We start from the raw sequence: 12,620 nt of genomic DNA, 5'->3' as shown, positions 1-12,620 counted from the left end.
CAGCCAACACTTGCTGCACACGACTGAAGGCCATGCGCAGCACGGAGATGGGTGGTTAAAGGAGTTTGCCGCTAGTCAGGCATTGAGGCTAACTCTCTCTGCACATGGCCAAGGTCATGTGCAGCTCTGGGTTGGGAGGGTATAGGGGTTGGCTGCAGGACCTGGCCACAGCCAATCCCTGCTGCACATGGCTAAAGGCCATGCGCAGCGTGGATGTGGGTAGTTATAGGACTTGGCTTCAGGCTCTGCGGCCAACCCCCAGCCATGCAAAGCATGGGGTTGGGTTGTTATAGGGGCTGGCCGCAAGACCTTCAATTGGATTACCATAGAGTAATGAAAATTACTTTACGTTAAAGAAAAACATAGAAATTCACTGAAAAAAACAAAGATTACAGGGACATTATAGTGATGAAATAGAAAAATAAAAACTTTGAAATTAAATTACAAAAACAAGGTGTATAGGGTTATAGGCTCACCATTTAAACATACAATATGATAGAAAGGTAACTATAACTTGCCCCCTCGCCATGCCCTGCTAATTACCCACAAATTACAGCACTCATGACACCTTTCATAACATCGTTGCTAATGTCACTGTAACATCTGCAATAAAATTATTGCTCAACTAACTGTCCATGGTGGGGGGGGTGAGTTATGGTTACCGTAGGGTTCACCTTTCAAGGTATAGTTACCTTAGGCTTCATCCCCCTGTCCTTTCCCTCTTTCAGAGACATGTTCTCACTCTTCTAGGGTGGAACACTTACTGAGGTGTCAAAATTTCCATCCTAACTGGCTCAGTCATCAGACGGCATGCTGCAGCTTAAATTGCAATGTCCTGCTACAATGACCCAGGGTTTGGCAACCACACCCTTATAAGCAGCTTAAACCACACTTAATAAACTCCTACTTTAATTCACTCAACTGACAAGTCCTGTTGATTTCCTCCTGTTGATTTCCTCCTGTTGGTTTCCAACCACCACGCATTGCATATAACAGTCCACTAACACCTTCACCACCCAAAGTCACACCTTATACCTAGGTTACTCCTGTTGTTAATCCAGCTTCTATTACATTGTGATTATTTAGTGACTGCAAATGTTTCAGTTTATGCTAAGGAGATTGTCAATAATGTCATACCTGTCTTTACGTTCACAAGAAACAAGAAAAATATTTTACCAAAAAATACAAAATGTGAGCCTAACTATAACATACCTATAATAATATATGGATACATATACACACATATATACAATATATATATATATATATATATATATATATATATATATATATATATATATATATATATATATATAAATATATATATAGATATATATACTGAAAAAACAAAAATAAAAGGGATTACAATGTCATTTAAAACATACAATTTTAAACTATCCAAATAATTGAAATTCATTGTTATAATTTTCTCCAGTAACTATAACTCGTACCATCACCATACACAGTGTATTCATTAATGATGTAATTTTTGATGGTGTACTACTTTTATCACTGATGTCATAGAAGATGTCATGAGTGATGTAATATGTGAGGTCATAAGAAGTGTATGGCCAAGGTGGGAATCACAGTAATGTTAATACTTGGAATTACTGTAACTGGTGAATTTGTGTTATTTTTTGTTTAAAATTATGTCCCTCATTATGACATTGGCGATAAGTGCCGCTTACCGCCATGCTGACTGTCGCCAACACATTGTGACCACTGCGGTCTACCGATACGCGTATTATGAACCACACATAGAAATCCGCCACTGTACAGACACACACACAAGTCCACCAGCCCAAAGGTCAGTGATAAATTGGCGGTACCAAAACCCAAGCCAACAGAACAATGTCCTCAGCATTATGACCCACGAATCACCGCAGCGGACATTCAACCATGGTAAACCATACTGCTGCGCTCAAAATACATACACATATACAAAACACAACCACATCGGACAATTCAAACTACACACACCTGTCACACATACACACCACACCCACACCACTATAAAACACCCACCCACATTACCCACAACCCTTTACGACTACAAGCAATTGCCAACAGAGAGAGAGACACACCAAGAGGACCCACAGAATCAGAGCCACAGAACACCATCACCCATACATCATCCACACACCTCACAGCACACACCCCAACACATCACCCCACACACCCTCACATACACCACTCACACTACACCCATGGCACCACAAAGACACCCCAGGTTATCAGAGGTGGAGTTAAGTGTCATGGTGGAGGAAATCATCTGGGTAGAGCCACAGCTATTCAGATGACAGGTGCAGCAGGAGTCCATTGCTAGGAAGATGGAGATATGGCGGAGAGTCGTGGACAGGGTCAACGCGGTGGGACAGCGCCCAAGAACACGGGATGACATCAGGAAGAGGTGGAAAGACCTACGGGGAAGGTGTGTTCCGTGGTAGCAAGACACCAGATAGCTGTACAGAGGACTGGTGGTGGACCCCCACCTCCTCCCCCACAACTAACCGCATGGGAGGAGCAAGTCATGGCGATCATGCATCCTGAGGGCCTGGCAGGAGTAGCAGGAGGACTGGACTCTGGTAAGTCAAATCTCTATTACTATCACCCCCTACCTGCTTGCCATCACAAACTCCCACTCCTACCCTCACCCCCATCACTCCACCACCTCACATATACCCCACCATCACAACCCACTCATCCCAATACCAAACCCTGCATACAACACCAAAGCATGGATACCCATTGCCAAAGCATGTCCAGTACAGACACCCACACAGACCCCAAAACACTAATCACACAATGGCAAACACAACAAGGCAAGCACAGGAGTAGAGGGTAACTCACCCAATGCACAAGATTACACAAACAGATACTAAAACTATGCATTTACACCCCAACAGGACCCATATCCAACGTCACCGGACAGGAGGGCATGGACACCACTCACAGACCTGCATGGACCCCCATCACCACATCATGCACACTAGTGACAATCACTTAGCCAGCCAAATCACAACTCACACAAGCCAAAGCTGCCTTGGTAATGACAACCATAGAGAGGAACATAACCATGCACAAGATGTCACATGCAGTAACAATAACACTGCATCCCCTCAGGACTCCCACATACAACATCACCGGAGAGGAGGTGCCAGAAACATCCAGTCCCCCCGAAGAGGCCCACAGTGATGACAGCAGCTCTGCACACCTGGATTAGGATGACCAAACTGGCCCATCAGGGACCTCTGGACAGTTGGTTACCCAGGCACAGTCCCATACCACCACAGAGCCTCCCCCCTCAGGAAACACCAGCACACCACCCACCCAGCGGGTCCATCCCCTGTCCCCAGGACACCTCAATCAGCAGTGTGTCCACCACTACAGGGACCAGAGGCAACCCCACAAACCCAGGACGATTAGGGACCTGGAGTCAGTGGTAGTGGGCACACGGTTCAGGGGACAGAGGCACAGGACAACAGGGAAGCTGGGAGGACTGCTGTGTGACAGAGGGAGGAGAGGCTTAGGGAACCGACTCTCCACGAGGCACTTACCAACATCCTGGGAGCATATCACCATTTCCAGGAGACCATAGGCCGGATACTGGACAAGTTGCAGGAGACCCAGCGGCTGCAGGAGGGACAGTACCTGGAGATCAGGGAGGACCAGAGGGACATCCACACCACAATAGTCACCATTGCAGGGGTGCTGGTAGACATGGCCAACACCATGAGGAAGGCAGTGGCACACCAACGGCCCCTGACACTAGCCACTGCGATGAGCAGGCCTCCACATCTGCTGACACTAGTGGACAGGAGGCCCCACCACTGAAACAACAGGCCACCAGCACCCCTCCCCCTGCAGATGGAGAACCACGACGCAAAAGGTCCCTGCGATCCAGGCAGAAGCCAGAAAACATTGCCAAGTCCCCTGCCAGGAAATAAGACTCCCCTGAATGTCACCCTTGAGTCCCACTGTGTCACCCTGTCCACCTGAACTGCCATTGCCCCACTCCCTATGACCCCCTGGACAATGCACCTGTGATACTAATAGACTAGACTCTATCCTGGATATTCCTCTATCATCAACCCAGCCCATTGTAATACTCCCTACACTTATTCTCACCTAAATAAACACCCTTGGAACTAATACAAGCATTGAGTCTGTCAATTGATTGAAATATGTATTAGTTTACCAAGCTGTAAACATTACAATTCAAATGTACAGATATATATATATATATACATCAGTATGACCTGTAGTGGGCTGCAGTAAACACACCAAGAGCCAGAGTGGGGGCCAGATATCTGAAAATAGAGATGCCAAAGTGGCCATAAGCATTGGAAAATCAGGCTGCCATGTACAATGTACAACACAAAACTGAAATGGAAGATGAAGTTAGAGTGTCTTACATCTGTGCCACTGGAAGTACTGTTGAATTATAGTTGTTCTGGTGTCCACATCCTCTTCCTCTGCCTCCTCTTCGTCACTGTCCACAGGCTCCACTGCTGCCACACGACCATCTCCAGCCTCACCCTCCTGCAGAAAAGGCACCTGACGTCTCAAGGCCAGGTTGTGCAACATGCAACATGCAACGATGATTTAGCACACCTTCTTGGGTGAATAGCACAGGGATCCACCTGTCAGATGGAGGCACCGGAATCTGGCCTTCAGGAAGCCAAAGGTGCACTTAATGATCCTCCTTGTTCGCCCATGTGCCTCATTGTAACGTTACTCTGCCCTTGTCCTGGCATTACTCACTGGGGTCAGTAGACATGAGAGGTTGGGGTAACCAGAGTCACCTGTAAATATCGAGGGATACCTGTGAGCCAGACACTCACCCTTAGGGGGGACCAGTGCTCACATATTAGCCACACCTGTGCCTCTGGAGTTGAGACACCACATAGGGAATGTTCCGATTCCTCAAATTAAAGGCGTCATGCACAGACCCAGGATACTTTGCATTGACATGGGAGATATATTGGTCCGCCAGGCACACTATCTTCACATTCAGAGAGTGAAAGCTCTTTTGATTTCTGTACACCTGTTAATTTCTTCGGGGGGTGACAAAGGCAATTTGTGTACCATCAATAGCACCAATGATGTTGGGGATATGTCCAATTGCATAGAAATCAGCCTTCACTGTGGCCAAATCCTTCACCTGGGGGAATACGATCTAGCTGCGCTTGTGTTTCATCAGGGCAGACAACACTCTGGTCAGCATGTTTGAGAACATTGGCTGTGACATTCCTGCTGCCAAGCCCACTGTCACTTGGAAAGAACCAGTTGCCAAGAAATGGAGCACAGATAGCACTTGCACAAGAGGGGGGATCACAGTGGGGTGACGGATAGCAGATATCAGGTCAGGCTCCAGTTGGGCACACAGCTCTGTGATTGTGGCCCTGTCAAGTCTGTAGGTGAGGATAATGTGCCTGTTCATCATTGTTGCCAAGTTCACCAGAGGTCTGTACACGGGGATATGTCTCCATCTCCTATTCATCTGCAGCGGTTGCAATCCATGGGGCAAAAGAGTAAGGAGCCACTTTGGGCACACAGCTCATGGATTGTGGCCCTATCAAGTCTGTATGTGAGGATAATGTGCCTGTCCTCCATTGTCACCAGGTCCACCAGGGTTCTGTACACCGGGGTATATCTTTATTTCCTATTCATCCTCAGTGGTTGAACTCTAGGGTGAAAAACGGTGAGCAGATTGTCATATTCAAACATATCTTCAGATTTTTACAGAAACAGTATGTGAACGTGTAGGTCCGTTGATGTGACTATGGGGGTTATTCTAACTTTGGAGGAGGTGTTAATCCGTCCCAAAAGTGACGGAAAAGTGACGGATTTACCACCAGCCGTATTACGAGTCCATTATATCCTATGGAACTCGTAATACGGCTGGTGGTATATCCGTCACTTTACCGTCACTTTTGGGACGGATTAACACTCCTCCAAAGTTAGAATAACCCCCTATGTCTGCTGTGACGCAGTTAGGTGCCATGGCCTGTTCCCCCCTGAAATGGCAGCCGCCTGACCTGTGAGGAGGGACAAGTGGAAATGAGGTAATTCCATTGACGTTGTGCGCCGTTGAGGGAGGCAGTCGAGGACCGACGTGCAATACATCATTGGCTATCATTGGGGCCTAAGGGTTCCAGGAGCCAATGGTGATGTACGCCGGCGGTGACGGTACGCACCGCCGCAGACATGACCAATATTTTCTATATGTTCACTCACTTGCTACCTGACCTTCAACAGAAGAGGACCTACAATGCAAGTGCTGCTGTGACCTGTGTCTGGTAGAGACCATGGCTCGAGTCTCTGGGGAAAGGGCCCCTGCCTTCACTTCCGAGGAGTTGGAGAGAGCAGTGGATGGGTCCTACCTCAGTACCCTTTACTTTATTGTCCTCCAGACAAACAGGTGTGTACACTGTGAGCACAATGCGTGGGGCATGAATGTATATGTGTGTAAGCCTCGTGTGGGGGGAGCTGAGGGGTCCTGGGCAGAGTGCTCCACTTTTGATGGGCAATGTCTGTGCATAAGGGGATGAGAGGGATATGGTGGGCCATGAGTGTAACAGTCCGGACGGTATGACTAATACCTTTTCTTATTTATCTTTTTCTGCAGGTCAGCACCCATCAGAAAAAGGGTATTTGACGTGCCAAGGAGGTGCGGACCCTGGGGGTCTTTGGGGGTCTTTGACAAGTGGAGCACCCACTGTCGCAAACGGAGGGATGACCTGTGCCGCTGGGCAAGGAAGACGGCAGAGGCCCAGCTGGGGCTGGCCTCCCAACGAGGAAGGGGTGCCCGTCGTACCCTGACTCCCCTGATGTTCCGCATCCTGACAATGGCCTGTCCGGAGTTGGATGGGCGCTTGAAGCCATCACAGCAGCCACAAGGGGGTGAGTACAGATTCAGAATCATGAAGTTGCGCGGATTAAGTTGTTACCTGGGTGGGGGATGTGGGTCTGTAGGTGCCCCTAGGCCAGGACAAACCTTGGAAGGGTTGGTTCCATGATGGGCAGGCTCGGGTGCACGCCAACCCCGATAGTGCTAGTGGCGATCTACTACTGGACAGGGTCCTGTGGGTTTCAGGTGTGCAGCTAATGGCATTAGGCATTGTACCCCATGGCCTGGTGACTAGCATTATAACTGGTATTGCATGGCCTAGTGCATAGGGCTGTTCCCTATTAGTTGTGAACACCAATGGTAGTGTTGTTGCTGGCATTGACCAAGTGTATCCTCTGTCTCTTTCCCACCCTTTATGTTTTGTCACCCTGTCCTTGTGTGCATTAGCATCATCTAGTGGAGGAGCAGAGGCACCGGCGACGGAGGTAGCTGCATCCCACATGGGCACTGGAGGCCGAATCCACCGACTGTGACGCCACCAGTGGGACGGAGGGCGAGGGGAGCACCACGACGGAGACAGGAGGAGACAGTTCTGACAGCGACAGCTCCTCCAATTGAAGCTCCCTGGCGGTGGTGGACACCTCTGTGCCCACCCCAACTACAGGTATAGCTGCCACCCCCATACCACCACCGCCCTCCCAGCAGCCTCTCAGCGATTTTCCCATGCTCGCTCACCCAGGAGAGTGGGCATCTCCTTCGCCCCAGGCACCTCAGGCCCTGCCCCAGTGAGCCCTGCTGCCCTCAGTGAGGAGCCTATTGACCTCCTGAGATCCCTCTCTGTTGGGCAGTCAACCATATTGAATGCTATCCAGGGTCTCGCAGGGCATTTGCAACAAACAAATGCATTCCTGGAGGGCATTCACTCTGGCGTGGTGGTGCAACAGAGATAATTCCAGGCTCTGGCCAACTCACTGATGGCAGTCATTGTCCCTGTCTCTAGCCTCCCACCTCCAACTCCCTCTACCCAGTCCCATTCTCCTCAACCCCAGCCTATCCCAAGCACACCTTTAGACCTGCATGCACCCAAATCAACAAACAGAAGTGGCTCAGGCAAACACAAGCACCAAACTTCATCCCACAGGCACTCACACAAGCACCTGCATGCACTACATCCTCATCCACTAACTCCATCACCATCACGCCTATCACTACACACCCCTCACTGGCAGTCACCACCCCGACATCCATCCCCACATCCCCTGGGTCCTCTCCTACTGTGTCAGTGCCCCCCTCCTCCCAAGGTACATAAACGCAAGCACTCAGACACCCAACAGCCATCCACCTCACGATAACATCCAGCCCATGCACCTGCACGGAAACAGAGCAGACAGACACCTCCTACAACCACTCCCTCTTCCTCCACTCCCAAACCTTCACCCTCTTCCAGCCCCAGTGTCCATAAAAGGCTTTTCCTCTCCACCCTTCACCTATTCCCTGCCCCTCCCCCCTGTCCTTCGCTTCGGACCAGGGTGGGCAGAACCCAAGCCAGCACCTCAGCCATCCAGTCCATGGCCACTGTAGTTTCTGCAGCAACTGCATGTGTGAGAGGCTCCAAGGAGGCAGATGTCAGCACTGCCAGTGTGCCTGCACCACCTGCCAAGGGCAAGAAGGGGCCGCCAGCTAGCAAGGGCAGGAAGGGAACACCAGCCAGCAAGGGGAAGGAGGCACTATCAGCCAGCAAGGGGAAGGAGGCACCACCAGCCAGCAAGGGCAAGGAGGCACCACCAGCCAGCAAGGGCAAGGAGGCACCACCAGCCAGCAAGGACAAGGAGGCACCACTAGCTAGCAAGGGAAAGGAGACACCACCAGCTGGCAGCAGCAAGGAGGCACCACCAGCTGGCAAGGGCAGGAAGGGAACACCAGCTTGCAGAAGCAAGGAGGCACCACCAGCTGCCAAGGGCAGGAAGGGAACAACAGCTGCCAAGGCCAATGTAAAAGGAACAGACGCCGCAGGGAGGATGGATCTGGTGCCTGTGGCTGGAGCAGAATCTGGACAAACAACACCAGCCATGGCACTTCAGCCATCTGAGGCTGCAGGGGAAGGGCTGGAGCCTCCCCCCACCACTGACAGCACCACCACCCACACCACCACCTGCACCGCCACCTGCACCACTGCCAGCAGCACCACTGCCAGCAGCTGCAGCCCCAGTGGGAAGCCGTCCGAGGGTGCAGGGGAAAGGCTGGAGCCTCCCCCACCACTGACAGCACCGCAGCCAGCACTGCCACCAGCACTGACGCGAGCACTGCCGCCAGCACGGCCACCTGCAGTGCTGCCAGCACTGCCACCTGCAACGCCACCTGCACCACTGCCAGGAGCACCACTGCCAGCAGCAGCAGCCCCAGTGGGCAGCCGTCCGAGGCTGCAGGGGAAGGGCTGGAGCCTCCCCCCACCACTGCCAGCACTGCCACCTGCACCGCCACCTGCACCACCGCCGCCAGCCACGTAACTACCATTCACTGAGCAGCCGTCACTGCCGGCGAGCAGTGTGTAGTCGTGACTACATGGGCTGTAGTGCGTCCTAGCACCTGCAACAACTGTAGGTGTGACACCCGGGTGAGAGACTGTGACCTTGCACCCCCTAGGATCTGCATCACCAGGCACAAGGCCACCTCCAGAACCAGTGAAAGAAGCCATCCACTCACCCTATCCTTGTCAGGATGAAGCACACTGGGCACAAGGCCCCCTCCAGAACCAGTGGAAGAAGCCATCCACTCACCAAATCCTTGCCAGGATGAAGCACACTGGGCACAAGGCCCCCTCCAGAACCAGTGGAGAAGCCATCCACTTGAGAGACTGTGGCCTTGCACTCCCCAGGACCAAGCAGTGGCAAACCACCCACTTTAGAGACTGTGGCTTTGCACTCCCCAGGACCAAGCAGTGGGCAAATCACCCACCTGACAGAGTGTGGCTTTGCACTCCCTAGGACCAAGCAGTGAGCTAACCACCGACTTGAAAGATTGTGGCTTTGCACTCCCAAGGCCAAGCAGTGGGCAAAAAACTCACTTGAGAGACTGTGGCCTTGCACTCCCCAGGACATCGCAGAGGGCATGTAGCCCCCTCCAGGAGCAGTGGTGTTGTACCATCATCCAGCTGAGGTGCCCCCGCTCCCCTTCCCACTGAGGTGCCTGTGTATCTTCGACCTAATGCCCCAGCAGTGTTCTCTCCGTATTGAGGCAGGAGTCAAGTGGGGCTTTGGCCTATGTTTTATGGCCCTGTGGGCCATGGACATTTTAGAGTGGGCATTGTCCCTCCATTTGTATATATTGTACATACTGTTTTGGGCTTTAAGGACGTATTTATTTAATTTTTTATATTACACTGACTGTTGTTGCATCTGTTTGCGTGTATGCTGGTGGTGGAGGTATGGGTGTTGCGTGTGTGTGTGTCACTCTCCTTTTCCTCTCCCCCTCCCTTGTGTGCTAGGTGCGGTACTCACCGTGGTTGTTTTCGCTGCCATTCATGTTCCTGGTGTAGGAGGAGGTAGACCAGCATTGGAAATATGTGCAACTCGGGCTCCATGGCGTCGTGGTTCTTCCCTGAGTGTTGAGAGGTGAGTCGTTTCCCTTCTGTCTACTGTTTCCGCTTTGCTTTTGATGGTGTTGGTACCACCTCGTAAAAGGTGGCAAATTGGCCTATCATAACACCTTGAGCGGAACATTGTCTTCTGCCTGGCTGTTGGCTGTTGCCGCCGCAGTGCTTGTTGCTACCACTGTGGCGGTCGGAGTGTTAAAGTGGCTGTCTGTGTTGGCGGTTTCCGCCATGGTCAAAATTCAATTTTTTTTACTGCTGGCCTGTTGGCAGTATTACCGCCATTTTATCACCAACCGCCAGGGTTGTAATGAGGGCCTATATGTTTTAACTAACATTTTCACCAAACTATATTGTCCCTTTAACTTTTTTCTGTGAATTTCAAGTTTTTTTTAATGTAACCTAATACTTTATTACCATGCATAATGTCATACCCAAGCCACGCATCGCACAACGGGGGGCTTGCTGCAGGCTTTGCATCCATCCCCTCCGTGGGCAGCCAACCCCAACCGTGCAAAGTCTTTCTCTGTGCATGTCATAAGGTTTGCTGCATGACTTGGACTGTAGCCTCTGCCCAATCTCCCTCCCATGGTCAGCCAGTCCCCCAGATTACATTGCGTTCAGCCTTTTGCGGTGAGGGGCATGGTGTGGAATTGGGATCAGGGCCTGGTGCCTACACCCGCAGGCATGTCCAGTTGATTATGTAATGCTACAAATTAAAGAGTGACATTTTAAGTAAGGCAGACCTACTAACGTTATCAAAGGGCCAGAACACCAAAATACAACAATAATACATAAACATAATAAGTCTCCTTTGTATGTTTTATTATGATCAATTAACACTTTTACCACCACTATTTATTGGTTTTTACTGATAATTTTATCACTACTACCACACTCAAAAGAAACCAGTACTAGGCTACAGGAACACAGTTGTTCACATATTTCACTTCTTCTCGAATCTTGGAATGAAAGTGAATGATTCTCCAATATTTTCAGTTGTAAGACAGCAAAGTGAAACTGGAGACTGGGTGGCCCTTAGCAGTATATCTGTGCCTTTAAGCCTTTTTGTGTCGATGGAATAAGGGCCGTTGGAGAACTGGTTATATATCAATTCAGACAGGTGGATCTATAGGCATTTTTAGGTTTCGCCTGCACGGTGCTTGTGAAATCTGTTGTACTTAGGGATGTTTAGGGATTTTCCAGGAAATGTTATCCTTGGATTCTTATCTGTCTTGCTGCTCTGAGGAAACAGCAGTGATAATCTACCCTTTTCAGATGCTTCTTCTTTTTTTTTTTAGTTATTCTTTCTCTCTTCTAAATGGGTTAGATATTTTTTGACAATTCCTGCAAATATTTCCTTTGGAGTTTCTTCTGTTCCTAGTATATTCTCTGGTTGGGTGGTTGTATTTGACAATCAGCACAATATATTGAGTTTCTCAAAAAATAATTCATAACATTTTAAGGGAGTTTCAGTAACATATATTGCACAACTGCTCACCAAGCTACAACTTACAATAAAAACAGCTTATTATTAATCAAATATGCTTCACTTATTGCATTTACCAATGCTTGTTTACTGTCTATGACTGCCAGGAAAACCCTGGCTGTAAGGGGCAGTTAAAACATAAGGGTACTTCCTCACCATGGGAGATGACTCCCAGGGTGAGAGGCTCATTTTCTTTTTTAGTTTCAAAAAACAATCCCACTTTGGGTTTTTGTTTTTGAAAATAAAAGAAAAGTTGCCATATGTCAATGTTACAATACATTCAATGGGAGTCCTTAACCCCTTCACTGCCAGGCCTTTTCCCCTCCTGTGCAAAGCCTTTTTTTGTCTGTTTGTGGTAGTTCGCACTTAGGCCATCATAACTTCCTGTCCAAATAAGTTATCCACGCCAAATTTGTGTCCTTTTTTTCGAATATCCTAGGGATTCTAGAGGTACATAGAGTTTGTGGGTTCCCCCGGAGGAGTCCAAGGAATTAGCCAAAATATAGCAAAAATTATGAGAGTGAGAAAAAAGGCCTGCAGAAGGAAGGATGTGTTTTTCCCTGAAAATGGCATCCAGAAAGGGTTTGAGGTGCTAAAATCACAATCTTTCCAGCTTTCAGGAACAGGCAGACTTGAATCAGAAAACACATTTTTCAGCACAATTTTACTGGGCCATACCCCATTTTTAC

The sequence above is a fragment of the Pleurodeles waltl genome, chromosome 11 (assembly GCF_031143425.1).
Source record: "Pleurodeles waltl isolate 20211129_DDA chromosome 11, aPleWal1.hap1.20221129, whole genome shotgun sequence".
In the NCBI taxonomy this organism is placed as follows: Eukaryota; Metazoa; Chordata; class Amphibia; order Caudata; family Salamandridae; genus Pleurodeles; species Pleurodeles waltl.
This window is presented reverse-complemented; position numbering follows the sequence as displayed.